A 21266-nucleotide genomic window follows, 5' to 3' on the forward strand; every position below is an offset into this window, starting at 1 on the left:
TCTGTCGTTACGTTCTGAGTTCAAATTCTGCCGAGGTCGACTTTGCCTTTCATCCTTTCGGGGTCGATTAAATACGTACCAGTTAAACACTGGGGTCGATATAATCGACTTAATCCGTCTGTATGTCCTTGTTTGTCTCCTCTGTGTTTAGCAACTTGTGGGTAATAAAGAAATAGGAATTTCGTTTGCCGCTACGTTCTGAGTTCAAATTCCACCGCGGTCGACTTTGCCTTTCATCCTTTCGGGTTCGATTAAACAAGTACCAGTTACGCACTGGGGTTGATTTAATCGACTTAATCCGTTTGTCTGTCCTTGTTTCTCCTCTCTGTGTTTAGCTCCTTGTGGGTAGTAAAGAAATAGAAATAGGTATTTCGTCTGTCTTTATGTTCTTAGTTCAAATTCCGCCGAGGTCGACTTTGCCTTTCATCCTTTCGGGGTCGATAAATTAAGTACCAGTTGCCTATTGGGGTCGATCTAATCGACTGTCCTCCTCCCCCCAAATTTCGGACCTTGTGCCTGGAGCAGAAAAGAATTTAGCCATTATTTAGCTATTATAGTGGCGCAAGTATGCAAATAGCTAATCTACATAGTTTGATTATGTATAGAAAAATACTGAGTTATTTTTTCCTTTAATTGAATATTATATTATAGATAATTATATAATTGCTTATTTCTCTTTCTTTTGCAGATTGTTTTACCTTCAGTTATGTTTGTCGGAGCAGCGAATATATTACAGCGATTTATCTGAATGATTATTTTCAATCAATAATATTTCCACATAATTTTTTATATATAAAGTTTTGAAATAACATAAATAAATCCTTCGATAATTGTTTGACTAATATAAATCCGTCTTCATATGTTCAATGGTTATACTACAATCGATGCCGAAAAATAAACTAACGATGAATAATGAAATTGAATTTGCTTTCGGGTTTGGAGGAGCCGAATATAAAAGTGAAAAACAAACAAAACAAAGAACAAAAACAAAAAAGAAAAAACGGTATATGAATCCAGACCCAGAATGAAGTAAAACCATCAGAAAATAATATAAGTGTAATTTGTTTAAATAAATAAATATCATTCCGACATAAAATTAAAATATTTATTTATTTATTTCTCGTCGATGGAGCTTGAGAGCAATCTTTTTTTCTTTTTTTTACCATGTGACTTTGAGTCTACTGGTCAAGGTATAAGATGCTCAAATTGCCTCTTCTTTCTCAGCATTCACCACGTTGATATATGATCAAAGGTAATCTATCAGTAGCCACGATATCGTCTATTTTTTAAAAATTCTGACATGGATTAAGAAATAAAATTAAGTATAAAATTTGTATCCTTCCGTTTCTATTTTAAGGCGATAGGATGTTATCTGTGAGAGATTTGGTTGTTATTTTTAGCAAGTCGAAAGATCATTTAGAAGCTGTCCTCTTAAAATTGTAGTAAAAGCTGTCAAAGTAACCCCTTTACAGTGCACGGTTCTGCTAGAATAACAACCAAATCTCTCAGATGATACCGTACTGTCTTACAAAAGAGGATTGCAGGATAATACAATTTTGTATGCAGTATGTTTGAAAAAAATGGGAGGGATATGAAAAGAGAGGTGGCTATTGATTAAAGGCTTGCTTGATCCTAGATTTGTTCAATTTGGAATACTATGGTTCAGTGCAACGGTAGAAGTCAAGCAGCTTACTCCTCTTAGGAATAGCAAATTCCGTTACATACATACATACATACATACATACATACATACATACATGCATACATACATGCATACATACATACATACATACATACATACATACATGCATACATACATACATACATACATACATACATACATACATGATGGCTTCCCCCTCGTTATCGAATATGGCCATTACACGAAGCTTAACTGATATTGGTGTTGTGATCGAATGTGACTTTTTAGCCCAGCTAAAGATCTACAATGTCTTGTGCAGAATTGGCAGCTAAAAACTTTACCGGCAATAGCCGGCTGTAGTTGTAACTGGGCTTCATGTACCTTTGCATGTCGTTTAAGTCCTCCTGCCGAATTACACTCTCTTCCACATGCCTGACAGATATGATTAGTATGGTGTGTAACACCACCACTAGTGGCCAGGTTGTCACTCATCTGTCTCGTTTTATGACTACGAAGATGACTCTTAAGTCCAGCTTTACTGAGGCAGGGTCTTGCACACACACACTGCATGTCAGCATCATAGGAAGACCCTTCCCTAATGGAAGAGTAACATACATACATACATACATACATACATACATACATACATACATACATACATACATACATACATAACATACATGCATACATACATACATACATACATACATACATACATACATACATACACATACATACATACATACATACATACATACATACATACATACATACTTACATACATATACACGTATATACATGAGAGAGCAATACCGACACGAGTTGGAGAAAGTCCCACCGACCTGATCTTATCAGTGATCAACGAAATTGCGAGATAACAAGTAGCTCAAATCCAAATTCCTAACTTTCGGACAACAATGTCCTGCTATATTGTGCCGCAGTAACTGTGCACCAACAGCTGGGAGTAAGAGAGACCGATCCGAACGATAACACAGAGCCAAAAATGGATTTTTTTTTTTCCATCAATGGACTCAGGGAAAAAGATAAGTCAGTTGGACTCTATCATCAAAATTCGAGGCTAAATATGAGTTCACGAATCACCAGCTAAGACTGCATGATAGGTTCTCCAAGTTGTATGAGTAATGCCGCCGAGAAACAACCACAGAAAAACGTATCGGTCTCAAATATGATCTATGTGCAGTAAGTAAATAACTTGGTTATTGTAAAAAAAAATTACATGAACGGAAAATGATAAAATGACAGTTTGCTTGAAATTCACAAGCAGTATATTACAGTTATTATGAAACTCCCGAATGGAAAATCATCAGGGAGAGGCCTGATAGTAGGTTACTGGTACACAAACCTCACGTTCTTCAGGGAAACTCTCATGAACATGTTTAAAATGTAATGGACACTGAGCTAGATATACGAGATTGGCTGACGTTTGCACGGGCTACTCTTATCCCCACCCTCCCAAAAAACAAAGAAACCCATGTGACCAAAAACTATAGGCTCATAGCATAACAAGATATTAAGACTACATACTGCGGCAGAAAAGAATAAAATTAATGTCACCCACAAATGTTTGTTTTGTTTGCTGACCTGTACACAGGCTGCCTGAATATGTATATGAATATGACCTTAAGTATACCAATCAATATCACCGTAATATCTTAACGGTATGGCTAGCCTAAAAGAAGGCGTTCGACTCTATGCTTCACTCGTGGGTGGTAGAATCATTACGCTTTGCCAAAGTACCAGCTGTTATTGTGAATGGCATTGAAAGATTGACCACAACCTGGTCCACACAGTTATCAGTGACAACTGCTAATGCAACACCAACTGTCATGAACACAATTAAGTTATCAATAGGCATATTCCAGGCCGATAGTTTATCTGCAATGTTGTTTGTAGTAACAGTGAATCTTTTGTCAGCCCTTTTAACAAGATGCCAACACTACATGCTTGGATATGCAGGAAAGAATAAAATTAATGTCACCCACACATTTTTGTTGAAGACCTAAAGTTATATTCTAGTAATATGAATAAACTGGAGGGATAATTGGAACTAGTTACAATATTCTCACGAGATATAGGAATAGAGTTTGAGTAAGATGAATGCTCATATATGATAGACAACCGAGGAAAGATTCTCGATCAAGCAAAGAACATGTGCATCAACGGCTTGTCTGTCTCCCCTATCTCTAATGATGGAAGTTACAAGCACCTCGGAATCAATGAGAATGTTGCATACGTTGGTACTGTGACTAAAGCCCGAATAACAAAAAGAATACTTCTGTAAACTCTGGAAAATATGGAACTCAGAGCTGTCTGCATTTAATAAGATCGTACACCACAATTCTTCTGCAGTACCAGTTCTAGTACCAACATTTTAATTATTGGACTAGACACTCAATGAAATACGCAGTCTGGACATAAAAACCAGAAACGAACTGACCAACACTGGCAACTTCCACATTAACTGTGACACCGACAGGAGAAAAAGTGATGGCGGTTGAGGCATAAGGCCAGTCCAAACAGCATTTGAATGTCATATTGTACCAGTCAGAGCTGCTGGACAGTAATGAAAGAAATGAGTACATTCCATAAATACTCAAAATGGAGATCAAAAACGTCTTCAGAGTTGAAGAACTACTGTGCAGGCACTCTGAGGATACATGTCTCATACGCCCCAAATGAGGCTGGACTCGCCTATCTAAAGAGAAGCTTGGAGGAGATGTTGGTATCATACCAACAAAAAGCAATGCATGGGTACATACCCCGTAAACTAAAGGGCCACAGCAGCATTGACAGAAAAAGTCGATTCTCCTGGACCTGCGATAGATACATTACATTCTATCTCGAAGAATATGTCTTCACTATCCAGGAACAGGAGATAGGTCCTAAATACCTGAGGGACAAAGATATCCCCAAACCTTCACGCTATGATAAAAATGTCGACTCTGCTATATCAACGTGGAAGATACCAACCACATTATCAGCAGCTGCTTTAAAACGTCTACGAGATGCTACCTGCTCCTGAGGCATGACGTAATTGCAATAACTATTTACAATGCTCTGATGTATGCATCAAATACATGTCAGAAGCAACAGGTATTCATTCTTTAAGGCGGCGAGCTGGCAGAAACGTTAGTGCGCCGGGCGAAATGCTGCGCGGTATTTCATCTGAGTTCTGAGTTCAAATTCTGCCAAGGTCGACTTTGCCTTTCATTCTATCGGGGTCGATTAAATAAGTACTAGTTACGCACTGGGGTCGATGTAACCGACTTAATCCGTTTGTCTGTCCTTGTTTGTCTCCTCCATGTTTAGCCTCTTGTGGGCATTAAAGAAATAGGTATTCATTCTTTTAAAAACAAGGAATACTGGTGGAATACCCCAATAAAATATCAATTCGGTGCAAAGATGATAGACCTGATATTATTCTGTAGGACAGGAACAAAAGTTGTGCACTGCTGTAGATGTCAGCGGTCCAGTGGATGTGAATTTATAATTATAAGTCCAGAGGATGTTTATGGCGAATTAGTGGGCAACTTACAGCTCTTGTACTCTATGAATTCTCATTTGTTATTATCATCAGCGGTGCATTAGGTTATATACCAACTCATTTGTACAAAAAAAAAAACAGAAAACTAGAAATTCTTGGTTTCACGGAAAAACAACAAAAGAAACTGACGCGGATTCTCTAAACGCAATCTAAGCAGTTATCCAAAAATGTCATCGCGTTACTATCTACCGATGAGACATGATGTTGTAAGCAAGGGACTGTATAGTGGGATACGCGGAAAGAGTAAACATGAGGTCAAAAATATAAGAACCCACAGTATGGTAGATACCATAGCCACTCATAATAAGTCCTGGTGGAATATTCCAGAGAAAAGCTCAATAAAATGTAAACACAACAGACCTGAGACAATGGTTTGGGACGCAGAAGAGAACCTGTGTACAGTTGTGGGAATGAGCTGTCCAGCCGATGTTAACATAAAGCCAAAGATGAGCGAAAAGGAAAATACCTACGCTCAACTGTTGAGGAATCTACAGTTACTGTACCTGGAATACAAGACATTATGCCAAGAATCATTGGCTCATCTTCGTCGTTGTTTAGTTCCAGACTAAACATAATTGAACAAAAATCTAAATTCAAAAGATATTTCTTTCATAATCTTCATTTTGTCTATGCCTAAGACTGTACGCATTGAACGGCCGAATGATTAAGAAGTTCGTACGCAACTCAAGGCAACGTTGTTCGATTTCACTGCGCGATATTCTTCGATAAATGTAATTTTTTTTAGGCTACAATTCGATCATTGTGTGTAAAGATGTATATACGGAAGCTGTATAGAAAGAAACTCGTCCGATGGGTTGTGCCTTGTCACACTTTATGTCACTCTATGTCACACTATGTCACACTGTATGTCACACTGTATGTGTGGAGGTACATGGCCTAGTGGTTAGAGCAGCTGACTCGCGGTCGAGGGATCGCGGGTTCGAATCTCAGACCGTGCGATGTGTGTGTTTATGAGCGAAATACCTAAGCTCCATGCGGCTCCGGCAGAAGGTAATGGTGAACTTCTGCTGACTCTTTCGCCACAACTTTCTCTCACTCTTTCCTCCTGCATCTTGCAGCTCATCTGCGACGGACTGGCGTCCCATCCACGTGGGGAACATATACGCCAAGGAAACCGGGAAACCGGCCCTTATGAGCCAGGCATGGCTTGAGAAGGAACAAACAAAAAAAGCAAAAACAAAAAAAAAAACAAACACTATGTCACATTTTTTCTCAGAATATTTTGCACAATAATTTTTAAAGAAATCTGGACAACTTTCTTATTGCTAACCATTCAACTTGCTGCTACCCGCATGGTTCATGGTCTCAAAAATTTGTCTTATGAAGAAAGGCTGAAGACGCTCGACCTTTATTCTCTAGAAAAACGCCGCCGCCGTGGTGATCTGATTCTCGCTCACAACATCGTAAGCGGAAAGTGTAACCTCTCGAAAGAGCTGTTCTTCACTCCTGCTCCAGAGCGTCGGCTGCGGGGTCATTCCGAAAAGCTCTACCTGCGACGATTTCATCTCAATCGAAGGAGAGGAGCTTTCGCCGTCCGGGTTGCGGATCCGTGGAACAAGCTGCCGGACGAGATGGTGAAGATGCCGACGACCGCTTTGTTCAAAGTCTCCCTTGACCTCAAGTGGCCTGAACTCTTTACATGAACACCACCCTGTACTTAACTCCATGTCCCCCTACATGGCCTTGCTATTTGCTTTTGAGCCAAATTAACTAACTAACTAACTAACTAACTAACTTCAAATTACAATTGTTAATTGATGGACGTCAAGCAGACTGGGATGTACATATAATGTTATCGTATAAAGGGGAAGTTCAATAGGAAGTGTTGAACTCATTATTTTGTGGTTAGTAATACATTACCTTAAATTTGAAGCCATTAAGTCTTTAAGCTATTTTACTGCGTTTAGTCTTTCAACGTTCGCCATGATGGAGTATCACCTTAAAAAATTTAATTGATCATACTGACCTCAGTACATATTTCAATCTGTCATTTATTTTATAGATCTCTGCTTGATGAACTGCTAAGTTTGAGACATAGTGGGACATAATACTCGATTTAACAACAAATGTAAACACACGCACACACATATTAGGCGCAAGAATGACTGCGTGGTTGAGACGTTTGCTTCGAAATCACATCGTCCCACGTTCAGCCCATCTGCATGGTACCATGGGCAAGTGTTTTCTACTATAGCCCTAGGCCAACCACAGACTTGTGACTGAATTTGGTGGACGGAAACTGCAGCACTGATCATCAGAAAATGACCGGAAAACATGTTTATAAAAAAGAGTTGTTTGCTTCATACTCCACGTGTGCCGATTCTGCCCATAAGAAAGGAACAAATAATACAATGTGGGTGTAGGTCATAACACCTGGGCAACGCCGGGGTGTATGGCAAGTAACGAAAATGAAGAAGCAGCACCCATACCGCTGTAATGCTGCTACTATTGCTGCGGGAGCTGTTTATGATGGAAATAAATAAATAAATGAATTCATAAAAAATACATAAATTGATAATTGTCCTACATAGAATCAAGTAACTTTTTGATACCGAATGTCAATAAGTACTTTGAAATAAAGTTAAATATAGAAAACAATAAAATGTATTCACACTTAGTCATGCATCCAAACGATTTTATTATTTTTTCTTCTGGAACAGACTAACTGCATGTATATAATTGCGTGTGTCTATGTGTCTATGTGTACTTCAGGATGTGTACACCTACACGTAATACACACACACACACACACATGCACGCACGCATACTCACACACACGTTGTCTGATCAATAGGTATCCAGTCTGTTGTCATAGTAACGAAGCTAGAGCACGCAGAGTAAAACCGCTTCGCACAGATTGACCTTAAACTTTGATGTGCAGGCTCACTAAGTTTTAATGTTCTGGCTCAAATCCGCATTTTACAGCAGTGCTTTGAAGGAAGGTGCGTAGCGTGTGATCGTCGCACCGAAAATGACAGAGAAAGTTGAGCAGAGAGTCTGCATCAAATTTTGCCAAAAGTTTGGTTATACCTGTTCAGAAGCCTACGCAAATTTTCAAAAGGTTTTCATCATTCTCAACACAATCAAGGACATCTTGTGCAACTGAAACCCAATTGTCTTTTTGGTCAGCTGAAAGCAATTTTGACACAAACTTGGCAGACAGGCATCTCATATACAAATCTTTAGTGATAATGGACTGAAATGTAACTAATCTGCACGTTTTCTGATAACTCACGGATGGTGATTCTACGATTTCCTCTCACAGCTGCACGCACATCTCCGATGTTTTTCTCAGTTCTGCTGGTTGCTGGTCTCCCAGAAAGTTCGTCAATATCGACATTTTTTCGGCCATCTTGGAAACGTGAGAACCACTCGTAGACTTTCTGCAACTTTGCGTAGGCCTCTGAGTCGGTTTCGCCATGACAAATATCTTTGTCATGGTCAATGCAACGATCACACGCTATACAACTTCCTTCCAAGCACTGCTGTAGACAGCGGAGGTGAGCCAGATCGTTAAAACGTATTGCGCATGCACAGTAGAGTTCAAGGTCAATCTTTGCAAAGCGGCTCTATTCTGCGTACTTTAGCTTCGTTATTATGGCAACAGTATGGTAACTTATTGATCAGACCGCATATAAATACATAAATACAAACATATATATATATGTATATATATATATATATATATTGGTAAAAACGGTTTGAAAACAAAAGAAAGAGACCTGAATATTATGTAAATAGAGGAATTTATCTGTAAAATAATATGTGACAATTATTTAGTGGCCAAGATAAAACTCTGAGTTTCGGAGGCGGATAACCGAAGAGATGGTGGTGTGGATTTCCACCTCGGCATCCGAAACTCAGAGTTTTATCTTGGCTACTGAATTGTTGTCACATATTATTTTACAGATATATATGTATATATTTAAAAACTTAGATAAAACTTAGATATGTTTCGACCAGAGATTGGTCCAGGCCATGTCTAACTTAATAGCACCACCTGATAGGATTATTCGAATCCTGTTTAAGTCAAGTTTTGTTCAAGTAGTGAGTTCTTGTTGGGTGAGTTGTATCCAGTTTTGTTCAAGTAGTGAGTTCTTGTTGGGTGAGTTGTATCCAATTATGGGTGGCTTATCTGGTATTCTTTGAAGGAATCTATCCAGACTCTGTTTAAAGTTGATGGGATCCTTTTCCTCTTTGATCTCCCTCGGGACAATGTTAAATAGGGCAGGGCCTGTTGAGGAAAAGAAATTATGTTGCAGTGTACATGTATGTTGTGATCTTGAATTTGGCAGTGGACGTATAGCTCGTGGTCCAAGTCTTGGATGAACCTTGAAGCTAATGTTTAGGTCGTTTGGGCAAAGTTGGCGGTATATTTTCCACATCGTACAAATGATGTACCGCTCACGGCGACGCTGGAGGGAGTAATATATATATATATAACTTACGCACACATAGACTTTTATGCGCGTGCGAGGGATTTTGTGTGTATAAAAAGAGCCTTATAGTAAAACTGGAGAACTCCCCTCGACGAATCGACTGCAGAGAAACAATCTTACGCACACGCGCACAGACAAAGCAGAAGAGTAGCTTACATATGTAAAAAATGCAAATGAGTTAAAAGTGCTACATTTGCTCATTTGCATATCAACACACTCGTTGACAGCCACTATTAATCAACTAAAATATTGAAACAATGCGTGTGTGTGAGTGTGAATATTTTGTAAATATACATACATTTCCCCGTCACTTAGCGGTTCGGCAAAAAGAGCTCGATAGGATAAGTACTGGGCTTACAAAGAATAAGTCTCGGGGTCGATTTCCTCGACTAAAGGCGGTGCTCCAGCATGGCCGCGGTCAAATGACTGAAACAAGTAAAAGAGTAAAAGAGTAAAAGAGTAAAAGAGTATACATGCTTATTTCTTATTTCGTTCCCTAAACATAAATTCAACTGAGTTGAGTAAATCAACCCCGTAGTTAAACCAAATGATTTTCTCTGCAGAATGAACTACAGAAAAACTTGTCTAATTTCAACGACTCATTACAGTTTCACTGGAGGTATTCACTTAATGTGTAGTTGATTGGGAGTTTTAGTAAGACTTCACACACGGCACGCAGTTGTTCTTGTGGAATCGAAGCTCATTCCTGGCGTAGTTTTGCCTTCAGAGCATCGAGTGAAGCATGAGGAGTGCTCAAAACCCTCGTCTTCAAAATAGACCAAACAGAAAAATCCATTGGGTTGACATCGGAGTTTCTTGAAAGCTATACATCTTTATCTGTAAAGCGGCAACCTGGCAGAAATGTTAGCACGCCGGGCGAAATGCGTAGCCGTATTTCGTCTGCTGTTATGTTCTGAGTTCAAATTTCGCCGAGGTCGACTTTGCTTTTCATCCTTTCGGGGTCGATAAATTAAGTACCAGTTACACACTGGGGTCGATGTAATCGACTTAATACCTATGTCTGTCCTTGTTTGTCCCCTCTATGTTTTTTTTCTGAATCCAGTGTTGTGCCTGTTTGGAGCTGTTGGATGATACCGAAACCCGTTGGAGGCTCTCACTTATTTCGGCCGCTTGTATCCGGATTCGTAATCTTTCGGTCGTTACTCAACATTCGCGACCATAGGTAAGAATAGGCAGGAAAATCAATGTGAAATAGCAATTTTGGCATTTTTCCAACCTTTCCTCATCTGAAGGTCAAATGTTAGAACTGACTTATATCTATGCCAGCACCTGTAACTCAAGCTCTCAATCCAGCCACCCGATACTCGTCAGTCGTGAATACAACCCTGAAGTACTTACACTTCGATGGAGGCACAATGGCCCAGTGGTTAGGGCAGCGGACTCGCGGTCGTAAGATCGCGGTTTCGATTCGCAAACCGGGTATTGTGAGTGTTTATTGAGCAAAAACATCTAAAGCTCTACGAAGCTCCGGCAGGGGTGGTGGCGAATCCCGCTGATTTCTTTTACCACAACTTTCTCTCAGTCTTTCTTCCTGTTTCTGTATTTCAAAGGGCCAGCCTTGCCACACTCTGTGTCGCGCTGAATCTCCCCAAGAACTACGTCAAGGGTAAACGTGTCTGTGAAGTGCTTAGCCACTTGCACGTTAATTTCACGAGCAGGCTGTTCCGTTGATCGGATCAACTGGAACCCTCGTCGTCGTAACCAACGTTCGACTAACATTTAGGGAGCGCGAGGAAATTCTCGAAATATTTTTATTAGAAGTTCTTTTTAAATTACCATGCCTCATAGTAAGAAATATGAATTTCTCTCATCCCTTGGATGATATTCGTTTTTCAAATGCAAAACACTTGTCAATACTCTATCAGTTATCAATTGCATAATTGCTATCAGTGTATAATTTTACACAAAATACATCAATATATCCCAATGATACTATCGGTTTGTTTAAGAATGTTGAATGAAATACGCATGTTTCTAGACGTGAATTATTCAAACCCTAAAGAATTCTTTTTAACATATAGCGATAATGCTCCCCCACTACTTCTGCTCGTGATCAGAGATGCTCATATGGTCAGCCATTAAGGAACATGCTCAAATAGTTAAAGTCCCGCAACTGAAAAGCAAATCTGTGGTACAGAGCAGAATAGTTCCTGTAACCCATCTTTTATACAAATACAAAGCATGTACGTGATAACACTTCCAATCAGTTAAGATCAAAAGTTATGAGAGCTAGTGCCTGGTACTGCATGAGGGCACTGAGAGCCACTGCTTGGTACTGCATCAGAGCATTTATTATTATTATTGCCTTTGCACAGCTTCTAACGCTGGAGGTGTACTACAGTGTCAGCTGTTCACTGCCAGTGAACTAAGGTAATACCTCTTATTTTTCGAGCACCTTCCGGAGTAATCGAGCGGTTTCAAGCAGTGCTGTTTTCTGCAAGTGCTCCACCCTTACTGTAGCCCCTATTTGTTCCACGTACTTCTCGAGATTCTTACTCCTTGTTCCCAGGGCTCTGACAATTATTAGTACTACTGCTACCTTTTTCATCGATCACACCTGTTTAACTTCCCAAGCTAACCTGTCATATCTTTCGATTTTCTTTATTCCTTGTTGTCAGCTGGGCATGCTTTGATCCAGCATAGTTTGTTTTCTTTCTCAATGAAATTATTATTATTATTATTATCATTATTATTATTATTATTATTATTATTATTATATTATTATTATTATTATTATTATTATTATTAATTATTATTATTATTATTATTAATAGTTTCATATACACACAGCATATTAGACTCTTGGAAATGAAAAAAATCCTAACATGGGGCTCTCACAAGTAACTTTAGATGCTAAGAACCCTCTTAAGTATCCTAGCTGTCCCTAACAGCACCGGTTTCTGGAGCTGTACTAAACTTTATTTCTTGCCTATATTCTCTGTCCATCTGTTCAGCTCTTTAGGGATAGTTCCCAATACACTTACATCTACTGGGATACATTTTACCCACACTTATTATAGTTTCTGTAATTTAATGGCTAGGTCCTGGTATTTTGCTATTTTTTCTATACCTCTCATATTGATTTTTTCATCATTTGGGACTGTAAAGTTAATTATCTGGCACTTTCTATTCTCTTTATCTACTACTTCTAAATCAGGCCTTCTAGCTTCTATTACTCTGTCAGTCTGAATATTAAAGTCCTACATCTTGTATTTCTTACTTTCTAGTATATTACTAAATTCATTTTTATACCTTCTGAGCGGGGTTGAAATATTCTGTTTGCATCTGGTTTGGGGTGGTGACTACACTCAAATTGGGCAATGATTCTCCTCCAACTTGGACAGCTGAGTACAAAAACTAAGTTGATGCACAGCCTTTTTCAAGTAGCTCTAAAAAAGATGATTTAAAACACAAGAACACTGTAATCATATAAAAAAATTTCACGGTCTGTAGTTATAAAAGAATTGCATGAATTAAAGAAGCATTTTAAAAAACTTTCTTGCAGAAAATGTGGGAAATATGTTAACAGGCGGAGAAATATGTAACAAACAACGGAGACTACTTTAAAAAAACCAAGTAATTCTTTGTACAATCTGTTCTCATGGTTTATTGTTAGTGGTGTAGTCAATCTTTTGAATACCCACCCTGAATACAGAAATATTCACAAACACAAACAAATAACTCCCACTCCACCGCATATACATACATACATACATATATATATATATACCAATTAAGGACTGAACACGAAAAGGTGGACAGTCAACATGCTAGATATAGACGTCAAATCGCCATTCTCGTCTATATCTCGTCTATATCGCGATTTGACGTCTATATCTAGCATGTTGACTGTCCACCTTTTCGTGTTCAGTCCTTAATTGGTATATATAAATATTTTAATCTTCGGATTCTTTTTAATGTGCTAGACCACTGGTTTTAATTGACTAATATCAATTTTTATCCTTAATTTATATATATATATATATATATATATAATATATATATATATATATATATATATATATATATATATGTATATGTATGTATGTACGTACGTTTATCTACACACAAAGTCATACAAGCATAGACTTTGATTTCAAACTTTAGTACAAGGCCTACAAGTTTGTGGGGGAGGGGTAAGTCGATTACATCGACCCCAGAGCACATTTCATCGATCTCGATGATGAGAGGCGCAGTCAATCTCGACAGAATTTGATCATCTCAGAACATAAGAACGGACGAAATGCCACTAAGCATTTTATCCGGCGTGCTAACCGTTCTGCCAGCCTGTCTCCTTAATGCACACAGAAAAATTCATTATAATTTTTATACAGTTTCAAAGTATAGACGGTGGCGACTTATTCAAACTGTTAGTTTATCAATGAGCTGTCGTTGCTAAAACTTTGTACTCATCCACTAAGGGTGGATGCTATTGTAGCTTGTAGCCCCAGGTGAACATCTTCTCCAGCTGGCTATTGACACACTTTCTGTGCCCTATCGGTATTTGCAAAAGGAAGCCATCCTTCCCATCGTCGACCTGACGTGATACACACGGACCCGGGTTTCTGGGTATTTACCCGTCGTCAGCGCACGACAATCACCGGTCTTCGATGCGAAGGGGTCCCAATGCAGCTGGAGAATATGTTCTCCTGGGGCTATGAGCTACAGTAGCATCTACCCTTAGTGGTTAGCCACATTTAAGTGACAAATACACTTCATATTGTCGTGCAGCTACTGTTTATACCTCGTTCAGAGATTTATTATTGCTTGTTTACACTTTTTCGAGATCAGTGATTTCGTCACAGGAAAAAGGATATATGTATTTGCATTGGGACCCCTTCGCCTCGAAGACCGGTGATTGTCGTGCGCTGACGACGGGTAAATATTCAGAAACCAGGGTCCGTGCGTATCACGCCAGGTCGACGATGAGAAGGATGGCTTCCCTTTGCAAGTACTAATAGGGGACAGAAAATATGTCAATAGCCAGCTGGAGAAGATGTTCTCCTGGGGCTACAAGCTACAGTAGTACCCACTCTTAGTGGTTAGCCACATTTAAGTGGCAAATATACTTCACATTGTCGTGCAGCTATTGTTTGTACCTCGTTCAGAGATTTATTATTGCTTATATATATATATGTATATATATATATATATATATATATATATATAATATATATAATATATATATATAATCAAAATAAGCAAAAAGGATATCCAGAGGTAATGCAGTACGATCGTTTCATGCGACTCCATTTAATTGAACAATGCATTTAAAGATGTTTTTGTTAAATATTGTTATTGTTTTTATTGAATAAAATTTGTTGAAAACAGCTGCAATAATTATGCACCTACCTAATATATATGTATATATGCATGTATGTGTATGTGTGCCTCAGTGTGTGTGTGAGTGTGTGTGTATTTGTGTGTCTGCGTGTGAGCCTGTGTCTGTGTATGTGTGTGCATGTGTGTGTGTCTGTGTGTTTGTGTATGTGTTTGTGTGTGTGTGTATTTATATATATATGTATGTATATATGCATGTATGAGCCTCTCCTTTCTCTCTCTTTCTCTCTCTCTCTCTCTCTCTCTTTCTTTCTCTCTCTCTCTGAAACATTATTACATATATTATGCACATATGAAATCGATAAAAATCGATAAAAATTCCCAAGAAGTAAAAATACCATTGCTTAACTACCGTACGCAAAAGAATGTAGTTTGCCCACCACAGTTGGCTTGCTTTTGCGTTCTGGAGTGTTAGCTTCTAAATCTTCCTATAATTTGTACAGCAATTTCTTAATACTTAAATTACAGTAATACACATATATATGTATTAGACAATAGCTTGTGCGACAGGGTTGCTGCCAAACTGTAGCAAACCTGATGTTCCTTTGAACCCAGCAGTGTTGGAGAGAGAAGGAACATGCTGCATGTGCAACCTCCTGTCCCCCATAACACATCACCCAGTTTGGTATCCGAACTCCACTACACATCACTCAACAACACACCCGCACCTTACAACCGGAGAGGACACTCCGGCTTCGCCAACAGCGTGGACACAGCACGGGGTATAGCAGTTAGCGGTGATAAACCTTCAATCATTGGCGTAAAGCAAAGCACCAGGGGTTGCTCCCGACGGTAGAAGAGATTTTCGGAGCTCACTGTGCAGCTATCGCCCGCTTTAAGCTGGGTATCGCCCAGTTAGTGGGTGCTGTCCCGTCACAGTTTGCTTTCCTCATTAGGAGAATGAGGGTTAGGATTCGTTAGAACAGCAGATGGTAACCTTCACACCAGATAAAACGGCAAAACAACAAAAGAGACCAGCTCTAAAATTGAGAACTTGGAATGGCTGACAATGATGACTGGCCTATTCGATAACATGCTGAACAGCAGCGACTACAGAAAAACTGCCGTGGTTAACACTGTACTGATGAGACTGAAGGTGGACATAGCTGCCCTTCAGGAAACACAGCTTTCGTAGACCTCACCAAGGCAGTTGATCTGGTCAGTAGAGGCAGCCTTTTCAAGATACTCCCAAAGATTGGCTGCCACGAAATCTGCAAAGCATGATCAAATTCTTCTAAACCAACAAAAAGGGGACAGTGCAGTTTAACGGGAGCATCTCAAAGCCGTTCAACGTTTGAAGCGGCGTCAAACAAGGCTGCATCCTTGCACCTACACTCTTTGGATTTTCTTTGCTCTTGTTTTGAACCACGCATTCAGCACTGCAATAGAAGGGATCTTCCTGCGTACCAGATAGGACGGCAGACTGTTCAATTTCGCCCACCTCAGATCGAGATCAAAGGCGCGCAAAACCCTCATCAGAGACACGCTATTTGCCGATGATACTGCGGGTGTGACACACTCCCAGCAGGAACTCTAGTTACTGCTGGACCGCTTCTCTCAGGCCTCAGGGACTTTGGATTGACATTCAGCCTAAAGAAGACAAAAGATTCGGGAGAGGACAGAGAGGCACCGCTGGTCATCAAAATCGATGACTACCAACTCCATGTTGTCCATCAGTTCACTTACCTCGGCTCTACCATCATCGACAGTTTCTCTCGGTACAGTGCTTGACAAGAAGATCGGGAAGGCAGCCACGGCACTTGCTTGCCTGACAACCCGTGTGTGGACAAACCCCATGCTGATGCTAAAGACTAAGAAAGCAGTGTACAACGTCTGTGTCATCGGTACACTGCCATCTGGCAGTGTGACGAGTCAGATATACCAGACGGGAGAGGCGACTCAACACTTTCCATCTGAGAAGCCCACGTGATATCCTGGGCATAATCTGGCAACACAGTGTCTAACACTAATGTGTATGTATGTATGTATGTATGTAATGTATGTATGTATGTATGTATGTATGTATGTATGATATGCCCTCAACTGCCTGGATAACCACCTTTGCTAGCTACGCAGACAAGAAAGTCTCACAGAAAATACAGATATCGCACGTCTGCAGCAGGAGTTGGACTCAATTTACAGATGGGCTGAGGATAATAATATGCAGTTTAATGCTGAAAAATTCCAAGCCCTGTGCTATCAGCGTCCAAAACTGAATATGAAACTTACAAAGTAGACAGGTCCACAGGGAATTACAATCCCAGAGCCTAAATAAGGGAGGGTTCTGGGTATCGACATGAGTGATGTTACCTCTTTGCAAGTGGACATTACCAGGATGGCGACAAGGTGCAGACGACTGGCTGGCTGGATCTTTAGAACATTCAGAACTAGAGGAAAGGAAACCATGATGGTCCTCTGAAGGACATTCGTCCTCAGACTGGATTACTGCTCCCAGCTATGGTCACTCAGCAGTTTAAAATTAACAGCGCACCTTGACGCAATCCAACACGGTTCACAAAGAAGACCGTCTCATTGCAACATCTCAGCTACTGGGAAAGGCTGAAACAGCTAAGACTCTACTCCCTGGAGCGAAGGTGGAGGAGATATGCAGTAATATACATCTGGAAGATCCTGGAAGGAATTGTGCCAAATTTTGGCATTGAAAGCCACACCAATGCCAGAACGGGTCGACACTGCACAGTACCAAAGATCCTAGCAATGCCATCGCCCTTCAAGACCAGTTACTGCAACAGCCTGGGTTTCAAGGGCCCAAAGCTTTTAAATATTCTCCCAAAGAGCACGCGGAACCTACACAAAATGGGTGTAGGTGTTTTAAAATCAAAACTAGACCTCTTCCTGTCGAGAGTCCCAGATGAACCTACCTCACGGCAAGAGGTGCAAACGAGTAGCGATATCAAAATCCATTCTTCACCAAGTCCCACATATTAGAGGAAGCTCTTAGTAGTAACAGCGTAGCAAAACGGCGGTGCCCCAGCATGGCCACACCTCACCTGAAACTACAATATATGTACACAGACACACACACACACACATATATATATGTATTTATGCATGTATGCATATATGAATGTTCGTACGCATGTACCTTTATATAAGTATATATGTGTGTGTGTACATGTATATATATATATATATATATATATATATATATATATATATATATATATATACATGCACACACGTACATATACACACATGTAGGAAAATAGATAAACGGATAGATATAGCGAATAATACCTAGCAACCTGCGAGCAAAATTTAAAAAAATACAAATAATGATAAAACAATAATCCTGATTTATAATAAAATAGCGTTACTACGGACACAAAACTTGATTCTAGGTAGATTAAACAAGATATTATAATGATAAGAAAAATATATTGCGGAAAAGGTATAGGGACTTGCCGGGAAGTAGGAGTGGTAGGAAGAGGAGAGAGAGAGAAAGAAAAAGGTTGTTAGAGTGGCAACAGTTGCCGCCGCCACTGGACTAGCAGCAGCAGCAGTTGCAGTAGTAGTAGTAGTAGTAATAGTAGTAGTAGTAGTAGTAGTAGTAGTAGTAGTAGTAGTAGTAGTAGTAGTAGATAATTTGAAACGCTGATAAGAATGAAGTTGTAATAATACATAAGGGAAGGGGTGGATAGGGGGAAGAATGAGGGGGAAAAAGGTGGAGGAGTAGAGGGAGTGGATGTGGAGAAGGATGTATAAAGGAAGGGGAGGATGTAGAGAGAGAGAGAGAGAGAGAGAGAGAGGTAGTATACTTTAAGAGACTTACTATTGTTTCTGCCCCCAAAAGATTTGTTATTGAACGGGGTCATTTTTGTTGCTAGGTGACACCACTAACATCACCACCAGCACCACCAGCACCACCACCACCACCACCACTATCGTCATCATCATCATCATCATCTCCACCATTCACAACTGTCGCACAACAGCAGCAGCAGTAGCAGCAGTAGCAGCCGTAGCAGCAGCAGCACTGTAAACAACAAATTAAAGGGCAGTGATTAATCCTAATTTCCAGCATTGCTATATGGCCAGGCTGGAGCAAGAGAATCGATCGCAACTACTTGATTGCAACTTAATGTTATCGAACCCTTGAAAGTATAAAATGTACAATTAACGGTACAGAATTTTGTAATTGTGAAGGCGCGCAGCATGTGGTAAGAAGCTCGCTTCCCAATCGCATGGTTCCGAGTTCAGTCCCACTGGATGACGCCTTTGGCTAGTGTCTTCTACAATAGCCCCTGAAAGAAGCCTATCGTTTAATACTTTTCTCGTTGTATTACGTGTTCATTTCTTTATTGTATCTCTTTACTTTTTTACTCTTTTACTTATTTCAGTCATGTGACTGTGACCATGCTGGAGCACCGCCTTTAGTCGAGCAAATCGACCCCAGGACTTATTCTCTGTAAGCCTATAACTTATTCTAGCGACCCCCTTTGCCGAACCGCTAAGTTACGGGGACGTAAACACACCAGCATCGATTGTCAAGTGATGTTGGGGGGGGGACCAACACATCGCTTGACAACCGATGCGGGTGCGTTTACGTCCCCTTAACTTAACGGTTCGGCAAAAGACCCCGATAGAATAAGTACTAGGCTTACAAAGAATAAGTCCTGGGGTCGATTTGCTCGACTAAAGGCGGCGCTCCAGCATGGTCACAGTCACATGACTGAAATAAGTAAAAGAGTAAAAGAGTTAATGGTAGCATTAATTTATTTCCCAGCGTTCTCACTGTTGTACCACCCGACATACGCTTAACGGCAACGGTGACTAAATTGGTCTAAGTATATACAATTTGTAAATGGAGTCAGTTCCCGGTTTTTGAAAGAGAGAGAGAGAGAGAAAGAAAAAGGTTGTTAGAGTGGCAACAGTTGCCGCCGCCACTGGACTAGCAGCAGCAGCAGTTGCAGTAGTAGTAGTAGTAGTAATAGTAGTAGTAGTAGTAGTAGTAGTAGTAGTAGTAGTAGTAGTAGTAGTAGTAGTAGTAGATAATTTGAAACGCTGATAAGAATGAAGTTGTAATAATACATAAGGGAAGGGGTGGATAGGGGGAAGAATGAGGGGGAAAAAGGTGGAGGAGTAGAGGGAGTGGATGTGGAGAAGGATGTATAAAGGAAGGGGAGGATGTAGAGAGAGAGAGAGAGAGAGAGAGAGAGGTAGTATACTTTAAGAGACTTACTATTGTTTCTGCCCCCAAAAGATTTGTTATTGAACGGGGTCATTTTTGTTGCTAGGTGACACCACTAACATCACCACCAGCACCACCAGCACCACCAGCACCACCACCACCACCACTATCGTCATCATCATCATCATCATCATCTCCACCATTCACAACTGTCGCACAGCAGTAGCAGCAGTAGCAGCAGTAGCAGCAGTAGCAGCCGTAGCAGCAGCAGCACTGTAAACAACAAATTAAAGGGCAGTGATTAATCCTAATTTCCAGCATTGCTATATGGCCAGGCTGGAGCAAGAGAATCGATCGCAACTACTTGATTGCAACTTAATGTTATCGAACCCTTGAAAGTATAAAATGTACAATTAACGGTACAGAATTTTGTAATTGTGAAGGCGCGCAGCATGTGGTAAGAAGCTCGCTTCCCAATCGCATGGTTCCGAGTTCAGTCCCACTGGATGACGCCTTTGGCTAGTGTCTTCTACAATAGCCCCTGAAAGAAGCCTATCGTTTAATACTTTTCTCGTTGTATTACGTGTTCATTTCTTATTGTATCTCTTTACTTTTTTACTCTTTTACTTATTTCAGTCATGTGACTGTGACCATGCTGGAGCACCGCCTTTAGTCGAGCAAATCGACCCCAGGACTTATTCTCTGTAAGCCTATAACTTATTCTAGCGACCCCCTTTGCCGAACCGCTAAGTTACGGGGACGTAAACACACCAGCATCGATTGTCAAGTGATGTTGGGGGGGGGACCAACACATCGCTTGACAACCGATGCGGGTGCGTTTACGTCCCCTTAACTTAACGGTTCGGCAAAAGACCCCGATAGAATAAGTACTAGGCTTACAAAGAATAAGTCCTGGGGTCGATTTGCTCGACTAAAGGCGGCGCTCCAGCATGGTCACAGTCACATGACTGAAATAAGTAAAAGAGTAAAAGAGTTAATGGTAGCATTAATTTATTTCCCAGCGTTCTCACTGTTGTACCACCCGACATACGCTTAACGGCAACGGTGACTAAATTGGTCTAAGTA

At 40.2% G+C, this 21266-nt stretch overlaps 1 long non-coding RNA gene across 1 annotated transcript in view; it reads right to left on the reverse strand.

Moving 5' to 3' along the window:
• Window positions 1-9427: 9427 nt before the first annotated feature.
• The window catches only part of LOC118763402, a 56745-nt gene continuing 44906 nt past the window's right edge, over window positions 9428-21266 (reverse strand). The window contains exons 3-4 of the long non-coding RNA XR_004999152.1: window positions 12941-13077; window positions 9428-9462 (exon numbers count right to left, since the gene is read on the reverse strand). This is a non-coding gene — a long non-coding RNA (uncharacterized LOC118763402). The remainder of the gene's footprint in view (window positions 9463-12940; window positions 13078-21266) is intronic.

Source organism: Octopus sinensis, linkage group LG5 (assembly GCF_006345805.1).
Source record: "Octopus sinensis linkage group LG5, ASM634580v1, whole genome shotgun sequence".
NCBI lineage: Eukaryota > Metazoa > Mollusca > Cephalopoda > Octopoda > Octopodidae > Octopus > Octopus sinensis.